Below are 19,181 nucleotides of genomic sequence, written 5' to 3' on the forward strand. Positions count from 1 at the left end.
AAGCTCTGTGTCCATAACCTTGGCTAATAGGAGCTAAGTGCTCAGTGGGTGCATTTTGCCTAAGATGCGCAGAGTAGGTGCTTTTTTTTTTTTTTTTGGCTTAGTGGAAAATTCGGGCTACAGGAAGACTCTAGGTGACGACAGCTGGTCTGTGGGTGGCACCGCAGGGAACAACGGTTCCTAAAGACGAAACTGAGAAGCAGTTGTGACAAAGGACGCTCTTTACGCTGGGGCAGATGAAGAGATGCAGAAGTGGGCAGCATCTCAAGGCCAGCCCCGACCCAGGGGAGCCTGGCAAAGCTGTTCGAAGAGCTCCGGCCATGAGGGGGGCTTTCCTGCCAGGCATGCTGACCACCCATCACTGCCACACCACACCTACAAACCAAAGGTGGACGGGGTGGGGCTATGAAAGTCATTAAGCAGCAATTATAGATTTTTCTTTTCAATAATTACCATCCTGGGAGATGGATTGTGTGGGTGCTGCCCAGGGTGGCGGCGGCTTGCGGCAGGCCATGTCGCTGCTGCCCTCGGTCCATCTCATTACTTTCCACACAGAAGTATTTATACCAATGATAATGAGTCTCAAAACAAATCTAATGAAATGTGCATTTTCTTGGGATTGTGAGCTCCCAGAATAAACAAGCATTGATTCAGTGAACCAAATTACACAACCATCAAGGGACACTAGATACAAGACTACATGTGGCTGCCCCTCCCTGGCCCCCCACCAGCCACCCCAAACTCCCTGCCTGGGCTACTGACCCACCCCGCACTGACCGTCTTACGGGATTGCCAGGTTCCCCTGAACCTGTTTACCCTCCCAGGGCAGCTGTCTGATGGACGCCGGATCCCCTTCTGCTGGCATCAGGGTGGCTCAGCCACTAACTGATGATGTAACTCCCCCCATAACTACGCTGCCAGCAAGCAGGAGATTCATGCCATTGGGTCTCCAGTTCAATTCCAGCATGATTTGTAGCTCACACCCGGCCAAAAAAGCTCACTGCCCACAGCATCCTTTGAAAACACAGTGCCAACTCCCTATCTTGGGGTGGGGACCAAGGTAGGCCTCCTGGGTCCCCTTCTCTCTGCCTCTGCGCCCTCCCCCACTGACTCACCCCACTGCTGGCCAGGACATGGGCAACATACCCCTTGGATGAAACTGCAGGTGTTTCTGTAAGCAGGGAAACACTTGATGAGATTCCAAGGAGACCAGCGCGGGATCTCCTAGGTGGCCTACCTGCATCTCTGGGTTCCTTCGAAGGACTCTAACTCCCCGAGCCACCCTCCACAGGGCTGTGAATGCCAGGATTTCTACACACACACACAGACAGGAGTCCTGCACACACTCAGGACACACACGTTCATCCTGCAGGGCATGCACACAGTCAGGCAGCTGCACACACTGTCCATTCTCTCACGTCAGGACATAGCAGACTCCCCCTGCTGCCCGCCCCCCTCAGCAGCTCACAGACCCATGGAGCAGTACCACAGAGTCGGGCAAGAAGCAGTGTGCAGAGCCAGCCCTGTGAGAAGTGTGTTTCCAGCACCAAAGGAGGCTGCCCTGAGACAGGGGTGGAGGCAGTTCCTGACCCAGCACTAACCCAGCAGGGCATGGGGAAGGCAGTGGGGGCTACTTCCACAGGCACTGCAGAGGCTGCCAGCACCGTGACCACTCCCTGACACTGTCGCTGCCCAGAGGCCAGCCTGGAGCTTGGGGGAAGGCTGCCCATAGGGACCCAGGTAGACGCAGCCAACTGACTGGGGACCAGCACAGCCAGAAGGGTGCCCATTGCCCCAGCCTCGGGAAGTTAGCATGGCACACCTGGCAGGGACACTTGGGGCTGCTCATGGCAGCAGGACTCCACATGCTCAGCCATGTGAATGAGGCTGGGTGGGTGGTGCAGGCATGGGCGCCAGAGAAACCTCCAACAGGTCACCGGCCCAGGATGAGGCAGGCCACACAGCTAATCAACAGCTTACCCACTGGACACTCAGAAGCTACCTTCATCAGGCCTAGGCAATTCTGAAATTAATTTTTATTCAAATCTTCACATAAAAGCATCTATTTTTGGAACAGCCTACATTTGCAATCAGCATCTCACAACTGTGGGTCACTTTTGTCCATGTACGACTCGGCGCCTGCTGGAAGCCCCTAGCCCTTCCTCCCAGAACGGGACGGCTATGGGAGACAAGCATCTGACGAGAGTACTCGGGCCACATGAGGCCATGGGATGGGCCCTCGTGCAGTCTGACGGCTGGCCCTCTTAATGAAGATGCTCAACAGACGACATGCAGCAGGTGCCAGCCTCCCACCCTTAGCATCAGGAGCCACTGCCCTTCCTTTGTGGTTGCTAAGTAACCACAGGCCAACAGCAAGCAGCTGGCAGGAGGGCATGGTGCTGCTGGCCCTGGAAAACCCAGTGATCATTAACAGCCCGAGGGCAGTGCGGCCTGCCATGATTTCTTTTCCAGGAAGAAACATGCCATGCACACAGATCCAGACTGAAGGAAGCCCACTTTTGCAACAGTCAGAACTCAGTGTTGCTGACCTGTGCGTGAAGGGCCTGAGCCCTGCTGCCACCCGGGAAGCTGCTCACTTATGGAAACGCACCTGTCCTGCCCGGACAATGAACTGTAGCTTCACCCCAACCTTTCCTCGCCCAGTGGCTACCTAGCTCGTTGCCCCGTGCTATGCAGTAAGAACCTCCTCTCTGCCTTCTCGTCTCAAGCTTTGCAATAAACACTCCCTCTCCTGCTGAGTGGTGCCCATTTCGGCGGGTGGGGCCTCATTCAGCAGCTCACCCTACTACGTCATCGTGGGCACCAGAGTCATGCCAAGGGAGTGAGGACAGAGAAGGAAGCAGCCCTCTGCCCGCGAGCAAGGGAACAGGTGATGGCTCACATGGAGGGACCCCTGCACGCCCACGGAAGAGCCAGATGGCGCTCCCAGCTCTGGCTCCTGGTGTTGGCCCGGCCCTGTCCCGGCTGCTGCAAGCCCCTGGGAGCAAATCAGTGCGTGGCATCCCCGCCAAATCAAAGAGGTAAATTTTGAGAAGCAAAATGGGTGGTGAAGACCTCACACTCAGGGGCCGTCACTGCCACCTGCTGGGCATGTGGCCCTTGGTGACCACCGTCACATCAGAGATCTGACAGGGTTACAAGTGTCTTGATGCCCTCGCCAAACATGAGACAAGTGCAGAAGGGCAGTGAGCGAATGCCAAGTGCAGGACCCAGGCCAGGGACTCAGACCATCAGACCCTTCCCAGTCAGACTGTCCCAAACAGAGCACACACCAGCACACACAGCCTGAGCTGACCTCAGGAGAGCACACACACAAAGCCGACCACTGCTCTAACGCCCTCCAGTGGTTACAACAGAACCCAGTCCCCACACACCCAGGCCTGAACTTCTGCTCCTGCCGCCCCCCACCCCGACTCAGACAGCCTTCCCTCCTGTTCCCCCCACACCTGCAGCTCCCCACACATGACCCAGGCATCAAGATCATCATGCAGAAGGGGGTCCAAATGTACGTTCCTAGGACCAGCCCTCACTCAGGGGACTGGAAAGCAGGATAGTGGGCAACTCATTTTTATGAGGTCATCGGGGTGTTGAAACTCACTAAGGCCTAAGGGGACAAGCCCCGCTGCTCTGGATGGCATCTGTGTCCTAATTGTACACTTACCCCATGTCACAGGTCAGTGCATCATAAATTTTCCATCTGGTTTCTTGGTCCCCATTCCCATAATTTTTTTTTTTTTTAGATTTATTTTATTTACTTGAAAGAGCTACAGAGAAAGAAGAAAGAGAGAGAGAGAGCTTCCGTACGCTGTTTTACTCTGCAAATGCAGAGTGGCCCACTTCTGATCCCTTTCTGCTGAGGCAGGCGCTGGGAGGCAGCCCCACGTTAGGTCAGATCACCCACACGGATGGAGTCCTTGGCCTTGGACACCTGCCAGACCAAGCCCTGGCAGTTGAAAAGATTTGAAGAATGAACCAGCAGATGGAAGATCTCTGTCACATCCTTGCCCTTTGAAAAATAAATAAGCAAACAAATAAATAAAAATTAAGTTAGTTAAGTAAAACATGAAGGAAAATTGATGTCAGACCTGCAGGTGCCAAAGGCTGGGTGAGAGCAGAAGGCCAGGGAGGACCCCTCCAAGGCAAAGCTGCTTCCGGCTCAGGGTCATCCTCCAAGCATGAAGGTTGAGGCTAACAGCATTATTAATATCCCATAAATTCTTTATACGGGACTCTGTGGGAAATCATCATTTGTAATATTTATCTGGTGCTTGAATGAGGACATGCGATAATATGACAATTCAATTTTCTACTCTGACATTTCAGATATGACCCAGGCCTGCTAATCAATCAGTCATACATTTGTCATCTACACGGGGCCAATTATGCTCCAATAATCAGTAATTTCGAACTTGTAACCCAGGCCCACGTGCAGCGGCATCCACAAAGGCGTAGGCCTTTGCTACAATTACGCTGTTATTGCTTCTAACAAAATGCTGTCTACCTGGAAGGGCAGGCAGCACGTTTCAAGCCATTGCTGCGCCTCGGTTGTTGTTACCAACGGCTTTTTTAGCACGAGCTTTGCTGACACGGCCTGGTCAGCTCCGTGACCCCAGGCAAGTACCTGGGACTTCTCAGCTCCCGGGGAGCAACAAGGCAGCACCGCGTAGGGCCGCGTGGGGTTTTGTCACTTCAACATCCTCCTCACGTTCCATCCCTAACACACAACCCAAGCCCACGAGCAGTCAGCTGGCAAGGCCCACGTCACGCCATGCAGAACTGGCTCCAGAGTTAAAAAATTGAATCCCTCTGGCTCCATCCTTCCAGGTCCTTCCACTGAAATGTACACACAGTTGCAAGGGACTTGAGCCAGGAAACGGACGACTGTGGCCTTCAGACCATGCAGAACTGACAGCCACGCATTAAAGCTCTCCTCAAGATAAGGACTCCAATCTAGTTCATTTCCTTGCTCCGTATCACTCAAGGAAACAGGCCCAAGACGCAGGAATTAAAGCAGACTTCCCAGCCAAAAACATTGACAGCTCAAGTATAATCAGTTTGTAAGATTGATAATGCCATCGGCTTTCCTGGTGCACCACAAATTCCACCGCTGCCTCTCTGCCTGGATTTTACTATAATATCACATCTTATTAGGGAGATCAGCTTTGCAGGTGACAAATGAAAACCACTGATAGGAGAAAAATCTCCCATTATCAGCTCATCACCTGATCACATTAGCATCTTGGTATCCTAGTATCAACTTTTCTGTACAGAATAACATTTCTTAATGACACGGAGTCCACTGATGCTATCTGAGCTGTGCTGCCACCACTCCCGAGGTCCCCCATGCATATCCTGCTTGAAGGCAGCACGAGTCCGTTGCTGACACACACTTAGAAAACGGCAGTTCAAACGTAACGCTTCATGGAAAAGCAGTCCTCACCTGACTCTGAATGACCAGGACACTGGCACCCACCAGGGACAGTCCCTGCAGAAGGGACAGGCCTGCCCACCCTTGGCAGGCAAAGCATAGCGGATAACGTTTCCTTGGGCCTCGCCCGTCCTGAGCACACGGCGCCAACCCCAGCCAAGTCCCAGGACCTGCAGCCTCACCATGTCCCGCACCGGGCCCTTGTCCCCCGCACCCCTGAGCGAGACGCGTCTCCCCCACTTCTTGGCAAATGCCCAACTTTGGTGAGACAGTCTGGTAAAGAACATGGCCTTGTCCAGTTCCTGCTTTGGGCTGAGGCAGCCAGGGGAGACAGCGGCTTGTCTGTAAGATGCTCAGCTGCCGGTGCCCCGGTCAGTGCCGGGGCAAACTCTGTGAGCTCAGCTTACTGACCTGAGCCCAGCCAGGCACCACCATTCCAGAGGTCTCGGTGGCCTCGTCACCCCAAGGCAGCTGCTTCTCACGCAGTCAGCACATCTACCCTGGCCCTTTCACCCAGTTTTACATGGCCTGGACTCTGGCCCCTGGCCAGGAGACGCAAGCTGGAAGTCAGTGAGTGTCCTCTGGTCGCTGCAGCCCACATGCCTCTCCACCAGCTCCCTGCCTTCCTGGCTCACACCTTCCAGGCTCTCCTCTGGCCCTGCTCCAAGGGTTCAAGCAACAACGATGCTGCAGCCAGCACCAGAGCAAGTTCCCTCCAAAGCAACTTCCAGGGAGCAGCTGGGCAGAGCCTCCCCAAGGCAGAGTCTCCCCAAGGCAGAGCGTCTCCAGGGCAGAGCCTCCCCAGGGGAGAGCCTCCCCAAGGCAGAGTCTCCCCAAGGCAGAGTCTCCCCAAGGCAGAGCCTCTCTGGGGCAGAGCCTCCCCATGGCGGAGTCAGCCTGCAAGCTCCACCACTCCCAGGGTGGGCAACAAGGCAGCTGGACTTCACATGGACCCAGCCAGATGACTACAACCGACACGCACATCCTGGCAATGAGGCCCAATGTCTCACTACACTGGCCAAGGCCTGGCTGACCACAGGACTCATCAGACACAGGATGACAGCACTAACTAGTTGGTGAAGACAAAACGGTGCCTCCCAAACTGACGCTGGCTTCTTTTGTTTTTAAACCATCTGAAACCCCTTTCAAGAACAGATTCCAGTGCAGTGCTTGCAAAAAGAATTCTGTACTTAATAGGCCCTGTGTTGAGCGCAGGGATCAGAATTCCAACGAACAGCCTGGCTCAGGCACTTTGATTTAAAAGGCAATGTGTGCCATTGATCTGATCCAGCCACTGACTTTGTATTTAAAAAAAGAAAAAAGAAAGCTGCAAATACTTGGTGCAAGTAAAATTTTTGTAAGCTGACACATTTCTGCCAAGCATACATGTCTTTTGATGTTATTTTGATGTGTCCTTTACTTAAGAGAATGCAATGGGGTCGTCAGAATTTGAACCTACGTTAGACAGTCTCCCTGCGGCTCCCATTGTCAAGGTGTGGGCAGGACGCATGCGTGATGATGTTCTCACACAGCACTTACCGCTCCTCACCAAGGCTTCGCTGCACTTGGCCTTCTCAGCTGCCTCACCCCATACACCTCCAGGCAGCCCCCACGGGGTGCGGTGCCACCCTCGAGAGGGGATGAGCGGAAGCAGGAAGCGAACGGGCCCCGAGTAGGGGAGATACCCGCAGAGGCAGCGAGGTGGGCAGACCTCAGAAGTCCCACTGCAGACAGGAACACACACCATCCCGTGGGAGGATGCAGTCTGTCCCAAGGTCACTGATGTGGCCGAGCACTTCACAGGAGCCGTCGGCTCAGGGATCATGGGGCCCCAGAACCCCCAAGCTGGGAGGCTGTGGGAGCCGACCTCTGGGTCGCAGCGCCCTGCGCTGGCCTGCTCAGCATCCAACAGAGACTTGGGAAGTGAGGCCAGGCCTCGGTCACAGGCCCGCAGGGTCCTGGCCGCCTGTCCCGAGGCCCCCGAACAGGGACTCAGTTATAAATGACTGGGGACGAGGAAAACCGAAACCGGGACACGGTCCAGCAGGAGACTCACAGCCTCCACTCAGGCAGCAGCCACGGCCCGGGGACCAGCGTGCGCACACCACACACCTGCCAGCAAGCCCGGACTGGCTCACCCCGTAACTGCCCACGACAGCCAGGGCTGAGCCAGGACGAAGCCAGGAACCACTCAGGCCCAGGGGGCGGGGCAGGATCCAAGCATTTGAGCTTTCATACCCACCCTGCCTGCGTGCAGTAACAGGAACTGGACTGGAAGAGTGGAAAGCCCAGGACATGGACCCTGGCCACACGAGCCGTGCAGAGCCAGACCTGGGCACCTTCAGTGCCAGACCTCAAACGTGGGAGTGCAAATCGCAGGCTCAGAGACAGATTCTTCTGGACAACACGTCCCCGTACACAGACTACACAATGTCAGGTGTCACGTGTCAGAGCAGAAGCCTCAGCCGGGCAGGGCCAGCCGGACGCCCCTGTGGCATCTCCCACATGGCCACGGGGCCTCCCTGAGACACACAGCAAGCAGGGCGCAGCGGCCCCAGCACAGGGGGCACAGGACAGCAGGTGGAGCTCTGCAGCAAGGACGAGGGCTGAAGCAACCAGGGCTCACTGGGGTCAGGCACTGCCCGCTTCAAGTGTCCTTCTCCGGGTTCAGCCGATCCCCTCCAGCTGGAAGTCGTGTGCCAGAGGGGAGGCGACAGCTCGGAAGCCGGGGCGAGGCGGCCAGCACTTAGTCCAGTCACCCAGGGCGAACGGTGGAGTCCTCTCTGGGGTGGTACCTGGGGGACCCGCTCCTGAGCTCTGAGCTGGGAACACCTGCCCAGCTGCCCCACCTCTGTCCGTACGTAGGCGCATGCGGCCCCAGGTGGGCGGCCCCAGGTGGGCCCCGCGGCGCGGTCCACTCAGACTGCACCTGCGCCCCAGCCCCTGGTAAGTAGGCCGCACCCTTGGGTGCGCATCAAGCCAGAAAAAGGACAGCGCAGCGCCACCTGCTGGACGTGGGCACAGACCCGCTGCCCTTGCAAAGCGGCTAGCTCTGTCTGCTCTCAGCAAATCGGATTATCCAGTTATTCCAGTACGAATCTCAGCATTCACTTGTTCTATTTTTGGTACAAAACTTTCTGCATACAAAATGACGTTTTTGATAAAAAAAAAAAAGGTTTACATTTTAATTGATGTACCATAAGGAATCGCAGCATTTTCTGATGAAGTTTCTGATCCTGATTATAATTCCTTTGCAGTAACGTGGAGCGCCATCCAAGGGGCGGACACCGTGGCGCAGTGCATTAAGCTGTTACCTGCAATGCCAGCTTCCCAGCCTGAATGCGGACCGGTTCATGTCCCAGCCACTCCACTTCCACCCAGCTCCCTGTTGGAAAGCTGGGAAAGCTGCAGAGGGTGGTCCTGGTGCTTGGGGTCCTGCCAGTTTTTCAGGAGACAGGCATGGGGTCCCTGGATCCCAGCTTGGGCCTGGCCCAGCCCCAGCCCTTGGGGGAATAAATCAGTGGATGGAAGATCTCTCTCTCTCTCGGTCTCCCACCGTCTCTGTAACGCTGCCTTTCAGATCAATTATTTTTTAAGTGTCATAGGATTAATGTCATGCAGAACAGCTGATACATACACAAACAAAAAGGGAATTCCTGGAGAGCCGGGGCAGATCCAGTGCGATCCTGAAAACGACATTTCGAGTTTGTGAAGGAAGCATTCTAATGCAACACATTAGATTGTAAAGTGACTCATTAGGAAAAAGTCTTGCTTTCCTCAGATCTGCAACTGAGCACGCACTGTGTTTACTGGCCTTCCTTTCACAGGACCCGAGATGTTATTTATTATTTCCTGATTGGTTGATTTACGTACTGAAAGAGAGAGCATGACAGACAGCTGTAGGGAGAGAGCTGCAGCCCCTGGTTCACTCCCTACCCCACAGCTGGAGCTGGCTGTGCAACCAGGAGCTCCCTGCAGGGACCCCGCCTCCAGGCCATCACCCCTGCCTCCACGCCATCACCCCGCCTCCATGCCATCACCCCACCTCCATGCCATCACCCCACCTCCATGCCATCACCCCGCCTCCAGGCCATCACCCCACCTCCATGCCATCACCCCACCTCCATGCCATCACCCCACCTCCAGGCCATCACCCCTGCCTCCAGGCCATCACCCCTGCCTTCCCGCCATCACCCCTGCCTTCCCGCCATCACCCCTGCCTTCCTGCCATCACCCCTGCCTTTCCGCCATCACCCCTGCCTCCACTCCATCACCCCTGCCTCCAGGCCATCACCCCACCTCCAGGCCATCACCCCTGCCTTCCCCGCCATCACCCCTGCCTTCCTGCCATCACCCCTGCCTTCCTGCCATCACCCCTGCCTTCCTGCCATCACCCCTGCCTTTCCGCCATCACCCCTGCCTTCCTGCCATCACCCCTGCCTTCCTGCCATCACCCCTGCCTTCCTGCCATCACCCCTGCCTCCCCCACAGTGTGCAGCAGCAGAAAGCTGCAGTCAGAGAGCGGTGGCAGCCTGGATGCAGGCGCTCCAATGGGCCAGGCCAGCATTCGTCACTTCATCCTGAGCTGCCCAGCAACCTGGGTCTGCAGCTCACAGGGCTGCGGGCCCCTTCAAGGTCAGAAGCGTGGATGCTCAGGGTTGCTCACAAGCGGGCTTTCTAGCTTGCATGATTTGGAGCTTGTGCAGAAACATTGGTGACCCCCAGGAAGTGAGGGACAGCCCACGAAGGTCTGGGGCTGTGCCCTGAGATGCATCACTGCACGCAGGGGCCGGGACAGCTTCCGGTGGCCACAGTCAATCCCTACTGACTTCAATTAAATCACAGAGCTCCTGTTCTTACAACTTGAGCTGGAAGCAGCCTAAAGAGGTAGGCTATGTTTAGAGCTGGTTATAAAAATTCCCCCAAATAGGGAGAGAGAAGATGCCAAAAAATAGCACCTGCATGAAACAAATTATTGGTTGAACTGTAGGAAATTCCTTCTAGTTAACTATTTCTCACCTAAAACTAAAGCATTTTACATTCGGGGTCACTCAAACACTTAAGGAAAGTCAAGGACAGACACTGGTGCTTATGAGTGGGATTAACCATGCAGAACTGGTTTCAAACCAAGGCCAAGCTAAAGAAATTTATTTTCACTAGAAAGGCAGATTTACAGACAGAAGGAGGGACAGAGACACATCTTGCATCCACCGGTTCACTCTTCAAACGGCCCCAGAGGCCAGAGCTGAGCCGAGCCAGGACCTTCCTCCGGGTCTCCCACGCAGACTGGAGCCACCTGCTGCTTTCCCGGGCTGCTAACAAGAACCTGGGTGGAAAGTGGAGCACCCAGGACTCAAAGCAGCACCCACGCCATTTACAGAGGATGCTTGCTCTGCAAGGGGAAGCCACAGTGCCAGTCCTTGCACTAGGTAATTCTTCACTAGGTAGTTCCTCAAGAAACTGAGTTGTGCTAGATATTTGAGTTTACACAGGAGATTAACTCCCTAAATTTTTTTTAAAGATTTTTTTTTTTTTTTTTTGGAAAGGCAAATATACAGAGAGGAGGAGAGACAGAGAGGAAGATCTTCTGTCTGATGATTCACTCCTCATGAGACCGCAACAGCTGGAGCTGAGCCTATCCAAAGCCAGGAGCCAGGAGCTCCTCCAGGTCTCCCACACAGGTGCAGGGTCCCGAGGCTTTGGGCCGTCCTCAACTACTTTCCCAGGCCACAAGCAGGGAGCTGGATGGGAAGTGGAGCTGCAGGGATTAGAATCGGCGCCCATATGGGATCCTGGTGGGTGCAAGGCGAGGACTTCAGCTGCTACGCTATTGTGCCAGGCCCAATTCCCTTAATTTTTAACGACTATGTTAGTAAAATATAACTTATATATTTCTCCTGCCAAGCATTTATACTATAGTGTATACTTACTTATTTCCATAAATATATTACTACTTGATGTTACAAGTTATGTTTGAAATACGTACTGTTTTGATTGTCGCTGAGTTTTTCTTTAAGAATCCTACAAATTTGTTCTAAATAAATTCTGAGTGACATGTGAGTTCAGTGTTCATGTCACTGGAGGTCAAACACGGAAACGCCTGTGACGTCACTTCCGTCCAGTCTCCTGCCTGCCAGTGACGTGTCTAGGACGTCACTTCCTCCCCGGATCCCTGAAGTCCTCTGACCTGGGAGAGCGGCAGCAGAAGCGTTTGGGCCCTGCCTCCCACGGGGCCGACCCGGATGGAGCGCCAGCCCCTGGCTTCTGTCTGGCCCTGCCCGGGAGTGAGCCAGTGTCTAATGGCAGAATGAATGGGTTGCCCACTGCCTTGGCTCACTGGTGGCAAAGCTTGTTAATCACACAGTGAAGCAGGAACAAGCTTTAACTTTGAACTGATGGTTCGGGATTCTGTGATTGTGTGGCTGTCAACCACAAACGCCAGTGTGAGCATAAGGAAGCATTTCATGCGTCATCTCCCAAGTTCATTTAGAAAATGCAAATACCAGGCCCGGCTGCCTAAGTGGCTAAATCCTCACACCGGGATCGCATGTGGGTGCCGGTTCGTGTTCCTGCTGCTCCACTTCCCATCCAACTCCATCTCTGTGGCCTAGGAAAGAGGTCACGGACGGCCCAAAGCCTTGGGACCCAGCACCCACGTGGGAGACCCGGAAGAGGCTCTTGGCTCCTCGCTTTGGATCAGCTCTGCTCTAACCGTTGTGGCCACTTAGGAAGTGAACCAGCAGATGAAAGATCTTTCTTTCTGTATCTTTATATATATATCTGCCTTTCCAATAACAATAAATAAAAAGGAAGGAAGGGAGGAAAAAGGAGGAAGAAAAAAAAAATGCAAATGCCAGTTCTGCTTCTCCAGCTCCCCCTAGTGGAAAGGGCCGGTCATGCACACCTCTGTCGAGCCGGGGTTTCCTGGGGACACAGCAGGCTCCTCGAGGAGTCTGCACTCCACACCCTGCAGGCTGGCGCAGAGCAGCTCCCTGGCACTCGGATCGAGCCACGTGGTCCGGGCTGTAAAGCCAAGGCTGCATGTCCTGAGTCCCCGAGAGCAGGTGTGTGATGCCAAGAGGAAATAAGACTTTTTTTTTTCAAAGTGGTGATTCATAACCTGAAAGCCCAGTCCAGAGAGGCCGGAAATGAAAGCAGTGAACAGATGCAGAGTTTAGTGTCGGCCTTGGGGCGCTCGGATTGATGTGTTCTCTGCGCATAATTGAGGAGGCAGGTCCCAGGTCACAGAGCCTCCCGCAGCGACTCCTGGACCCCGTCTGAGAAGGCGCCCGCACACTGCCCCTCACGTGCTTCCAGGAGGACACGTGGCTCCCATGCAGGGTGCTGCTAAGCACAGGTGCACCCTATCGATCCTCCCCGTCAACTACGTGCTGATTTCCAGTCCACAGAGTGGAAGGGGAGAGAAAAAACTAACAGTATACAAGAGAAATTGATCAATGACCATTGATTCAAGGCCCCATGGTGCCAAAGATCGGAGACTTTGAAGAGAACTGAGGGTCACTTTCAACTACTTTTTGGTGGCAAGCACAAACCAGATGGAAACAGATGGAAGCAGGCCTCGGCCCTGGAAGCTGCGACAGACAAGCCATGCGAGTGCCCCCCTCTAGCCCAGTTTCCAGACCTTCGGCAAGTGATCTGGGGGTGTCTACTGGCCACGTTGGCAACCAGGGTGCTGACTTACACATCTTCACAGCATCCCTCTGGCCAGGTCCCCAACATCACCTACATCTCCAGAAGAGGAGCTTCAAGCTCAGAAAGGCTGGGTACCTTCTCTATGCTCAGATAGCCAACCAGCCGCAGAGCTGAGCGAACTCCGAAAACTCAGCTTGAGAAACTGCCCTCAGGGCAGGCGTTAAGCCAGGCCATAAAGATGCCCACTTACCCGGTCAAGATCCCTGCACCAGAAATGTGACCCCACCTCAACTCGCTGCTAAAGCACGCCCGGGCGGGCAGCAGCGACGGCTTGAGTAACCGGCCCTGCCACCCACCACGCAGAACTGGCCTGCGTTCCCAGCTTCTGGTGTCTGTCTGTGAAGGCCAGGCCAGCACAGGCACTGGGGAAGGAACTGGGAGCTCAGACAGACCTAGCAGTCTGCCTGCGTGACCTAAGGCACACCTGTGACAACGGCAACCAGGTCCCGGCTGCTCCACCCCCGACCCACTTCCCTGCTGCCGTGCCTGGGAAAGCAGCGAAGATGGCTCAGGTCCTGGGCCCCTGCACCCATGCAGGACACCCAGATGGGGTTCCTGGCTCCTTAGTTCAGCCCGGCAAAGCCCCAGCCAGTGTGGCTATTTGGATGAGTGAGTGAGTGAGTGAGTGAGTGAGTGAGTGAGTGTGTGTGTGTGTGTGTGTGTGTTCCCTCTCCGTGCACTCTGCCTTTCAAATCAATAAGCATTTTTGAACAGTTTTAATCTCATGCATCAAGAAAGAGCTCTCACATCACCTCAATGCGTGGAGTTTGTCTTCCCCACGCCTGTCCTGGAGGAGCTCGGCAAGACCACGGGTCCCAGTGGCTCCACTGCCCTCTCCAGCCCACAGAATACTCCGCCGCCCTCCTGCTCAGTGGGCTACCTGCTTGTGCCCATCTGATGGCCACGGGACCAGCTCCTGCAGACAGGCGAGGCTCACAGTTCTTGCACGGGGCAGGAGGGGAATCTCAACACAGCGATGACGCACCGTTCCTTCCCGGTGCACACCGGGTGCATGATGGAGACTGTCCCAGAGATGAGTGCCTCCCCGGCAACTGCTGCTGCTTCTCCTGGGGCGATGAGGTTACCAGAGGCACTTCAGGAAAACAAACTGTGAAACAACTTGCACGTGTTCCCTGGCCACTGGCCCGAGTGCAGGAGCAGCCCCGAGAGGAACCAGGAATCCAGCTGGGCGCCAACCTTGCCCAGCTCCAACTCCTCACTGCTTCCAGGTCAGTCTGTGTCTGGAGGTCGGCCCTTGAACATCCCAGCTCAGCGTTCTCATTTGCATGTTGCACAAACACCGTACCTAGGTGAGGGAGAAGACGCGGCAGCCCAATCCAATAGCTAATTAGCGACACCTGCACTGAGCCACGCTCAGCATCTTGCTGTTAGGTTACTGTCTGAATTACAGGAGAAGCGATTAAACCTGTCAAAGGGTGACAGGACTTGCTTCATTTTTTTTACTTCATGTATAAATTTAAATGCCAAATTTTTAAATAGCCTCCAAAAATACAGACCCGGCCTTGGCACCTTTTTTTTTTTTTTAAGCTCCCTACTTCAGCCGTCAATAACAGAAGTATCATTTAGGTCCTGAAACAGCAGGGTTACATCTCCCTGTGTGGTTCAGGTGCCTTGCTCTCCCTGAGGCTCACAGCATCTGTCCTGTGCCAGCAGGCTGCCCAGAGGAGCAGGTGCCGGTTAGCCTGGGCAGGAACAGGAAAGGAGCTTGTGGCTAAAAACACCTAACTGGACTCATCCGTATCCAATATCCTGCTAAATGAGGGTGTGGGTGGAAGAGTATATAAGCAGAGGTGAAGGAGCAATAGAGACTTCCGCCATCCCTGGTCTCCCGTCGGTGCTTCATCCCCAGACCCTCTCCGTGTCCACGTTACTGGCTCTGCTGGCCGGAGCACACCTGAGAGACCTGGCTGGAGCTCCAGTCTCCCGGCTTTGGCCTGGCCCAGCCCTGGCAGCAGCTGGTGATCAGAGAGAGCCAGTTGATAAAAGATCTCTCTTGCCAGTCTCTGTCTCTGACCTTGAAAATGATACATTTCTTGAAGAAACTTGAACTTGCAGCCTTCCATCAGCAAGCCACACTTGGACTCCAGTGCAAAAGGGTATCCTTTGAACATCTGGCCTGGGGCCATGGGACGCCCCAGCAGCCCAGGGCCTTTCTTCCTGTGCAGTGGACGCAGAGCCTGCCTCCAGCTGCACCGCTCACAGCCCTGCAGGCCATGGTTTCTAGTCCCCAGCACAAGTTCCAGAACATTTCCTTGGCTTCAGGAAGAGCCCACAGGTCACAGCCCTGCCACTCAGCCCGGAGGCAGCCAGTGTGGCCTGGGAGTACTCACACTGCCTAGCGTCCTCTGCAGGCAGTGCTTTCCTTCCCAGGGTCCCTGACGCACGGTTCTCCGGCCACAGACGCCGAGGTGACACCTGATTTGATCAGCAGTTCTCAAGTTAACCTGTTACAATAAACAGATTAAAAATCCAACTTAAAACCGTACCTGGGGGCCAGTGCTGTGGGGTGCTCACACTGCCGCCTGTTGCCGGCGTCCCAGTGGGCATCAGTTTGAATCTCAACTGCTCCACTTCCGGTCTAGCCCCCTGCTAATGCATGTGGGGAAAACTGCAGAAGATGGTCTGAGCGCTTGGGCACCTGCACCCACGTGGGAGGCACCTGCACCCACGTGGGAGGCACCTGCACCCACGTGGGAGGCACCTGCACCCACGTGGGAGGCCTGACGAAGCTCTGGCTCCCGGATTGGACCTGGCCCAGTTCCAGTACTGTGGCCATTATGGGGAAGTAACAATTATTTTTTCTCTCTCTCCCCCTCTGTAACTCTTTCAAACCAAATAAATAAATAAACCACTTAAAATATAGTCTTAAATAAAGAACAGCAACATATGGCCCCAAAACAAAGCAAATTTATGTTTTAGAGTTTCTAGAGATGTAAGAATAGCACATTTTTAACTGATTTCTGAAACTTCTGAAAGATTACAACAAACTGCATTTTGCAAAGCACCCAGGAAACAATGTGTGACCTTCTGCTTTAAACCAGGTGGCAAGGGGATCAGAGACCGGCCCTTCGGGTTCCTCCTGACTAGGCTGAGAATTCAACAAGCTGGCAGATGCAGGCAGGTGGTGCAGCATGAGCTGCTGCCTTGGATGCCAGCTCCCCATACCAGAGTGCTATGTGGGTGAGACTCATGCACCAGCCCACATGGGAAGCCTGAGCTGGGCTGGTTAGCATGGAACACAGCTGGCCACCACACGCCAGTCCATGTGAAAGCTAGGGCTGGGGGCCTGTCCAGCAGGACTGGATCAGAGCACCTGACTGAATGTCGGAACAGGGAATGGGTCACATTAGGCAGGGCCATGGCACTGAACAGCACACAAAAGAACCAGGTCCAGCAGATTCTGTGGGGAATATGTGGGCTCAACCCTGTGGAGGTACAAGCCCTGCTGGGCCGCAGCGCCCAACCAGCACACATGAGACCCAGCAGGGACGGGGCAGAGCCAGCAGGTGGGCTGTGGAGGATTTCCCTGCTGGACCACCACTGCCACTGGAGAGCTCGAGAGCTGGGATGGGGACAGACCAGGCTGGGCAGGTCTACAACACCTGTTGGCCTCATGTGAGGTAGATCAGGAGAAAGCCAGGCTGTTCTACTGATGCGAGCATAACCCAAAGTGGGTGTGGGCTGGTTGGGCTTTGCCGCAGCGTCAGCTGGCAGAGGCTGGCATGGGGGATGGCAGATTTTGTCAAGTTAAACTGCAGAACCACCTGGAGAGTATGAGATCTGGAGATGGGAGTGGGCCCCTCCCTCTTGGTTTACCACTCCGACTGCTAAGCACGAGAACCAGGCCTGGAGTAGGCAGAGAGTGGCACCTGCTGGGAATCCTACAGGATCCCCGCAGCTGCCAAGGTGAGGGTTTAGCCACTAGGCCATCGCACCAGGCCCTCAATAAACATTTTGATATGATTTTTAAGTATAAAAGTGAAGACTCAATAGCAGTGTGGAAAGTGAGATTTCTGAAAATTCAAGGACAAATGTGTCTTTACCACTGAATTTCAACTTCACTGAACTGACCTTGCTGTCGGTACTCAGGGTGTGTTCCTTGCCAGTGGCTGGTTTTATAGGAGGTCCCAAGGCCGCCTCTCCCTTACGGTGCCCAGGCCACAGTCCCACCCGCTCCCGGCACGGGGAAGTGAAGCCTTGTACCAGGCGCGCCAGGCCAGCCACTGTCGTCCCATGCGAGATCTCATTCCACAGCTGCCCTTCTCAGTTCCAAGGTCCGTCCGGACGAACACGCCGCCTTCCTGCAGCCCTCCGCTTGCTCCTTGGGCTTCTCACCTGCACAACAGCTACAGTCACCTGCACAAACACCGCGCCTGCCGGTGCCACAGCTCCAGCTCTGCGTGACCGTGTCGGGCAGGACACACAGCTGCACCTATGTGCATGTGCATACGTATGAATAAAATGAAGGGAACCAGGGACAGCGTGTTGATAGTTTATTGTAAGTCTGACTGCATAGTTCTATTAATGAGATGACAAGCACTGCAGAGAAAAAACACCAAAGTAAGGTGAGTTGAGAGGCAGAGTCTGGTGTGAACTCCGAGTTTACCCCAGTGGTCACGGAGGCTTCCATTTATCTACTGCACGTATGACCACGCCAAAAGCTGTGAGCACTCACCGTATCTCGTGATGCTGTAGGCAACAAGCTGTCAGCTGAGGTCCCTGGTGGCCAGGCTGCAGGGGTGCAAGGGGGTTCCAGAGGCCTTCACTCAGCAGCGACGGCCGTGGGCAGACAGAACGCAGGTCCCAGGGGACACTCCCTGGGTGCTGACCCAGGGGCCGCCTTCCACATGGACTGCTGGTCAGGGAGCATGTCCCCGTGACTCCCAAGTTCCCTGGCCCCGAGAGCACGCAGACACACTACGTAAGGAAACTGCATTTATTGAGTACGTGTTTGTTTAGTAACAGCAACAGTTTCTCCAAAAATGATTTTTTTTCCCAAAAAATGAGCTGAATTCCACCCAAACACAAAGAAATGCTTTTGTACTCTTCTTAGATCAGACTCAAATCCCAAAGTTTGTACTCCCCCTGGGAAACGCTGACACACAAGCAGGACCAGGGGAGGGTGTTCACATTATGCTGAAACCACAGGGCAGGAGGCAGTCACGGGGCAGGCTCTCCCTGTCACGGCAGGCTCTCCCCTGTCAGGGCAGGCTCTCCCCTGTCACGGCAGGCTCTCCCCCGTCACGGCAGGCTCTCCCCCGTCACGGCAGGCTCTCCCCGTCACGGCAGGCTCTTCCCCGTCACGGCAGGCTCACTACCTGCCCAGGCCGTCGGAACCCCAGCCACTTATAATCACAGTGCAGGGAAGGGCTGGGCGAGACAGGTGCAGACACAGGTGCATCTGCCCGATGGTACTGGCCCAGCTTCCAAACACGGGTGACAACACAGGTGACTGTGTGCCCTCCTGCGTCTGCAATGCCACGCCCCAGGCCCTGGGTTCTTATGCATGATAGAAAAAAAACCTTTTCCAAGTATTCCCTGCAGAAGTTCTATAGAAAGGCTGCAAAGAGCCCATTCTCACTGCTGTCAGAATTCGCTCATGGAACGCCCAGCACGTTCAGGAGGACTCGGCGGTGGCAGCTGCGGCCATGGCCGAGCATTCACGAGGGCTCCCGGCTGGTTCCCAGGACTGTGAGCCCGCTCACCATGGCCCTTCTCAATGTTACGGGGGACACGGACACACCTTTCCACCTCTTTTCTTCCTGTGTCTTTGCAAAGGCTCTCTTGTTTGAAACGGTTCACAGAAAAGGCAATCACTCAACAGACGTCAGGAACTGTTGGGAGGAGGTAGTGAGAACGCAATTTCCACCAAAGTCTGTCGCCAGTTTCCAACCAACGCCACACTGCCCTGTGTGAGATGCTACTCTATGTTCTCACAAACTGCTAAAAAACTTAACACCGTAAGTCACTTTTTTAAACATTCTATGCTCTTACATTT

The sequence above is a fragment of the Ochotona curzoniae genome, unplaced genomic scaffold (assembly GCF_017591425.1).
Source record: "Ochotona curzoniae isolate NIBS_2020 unplaced genomic scaffold, NIBS_Ocur_1.0 contig_2927, whole genome shotgun sequence".
NCBI lineage: Eukaryota > Metazoa > Chordata > Mammalia > Lagomorpha > Ochotonidae > Ochotona > Ochotona curzoniae.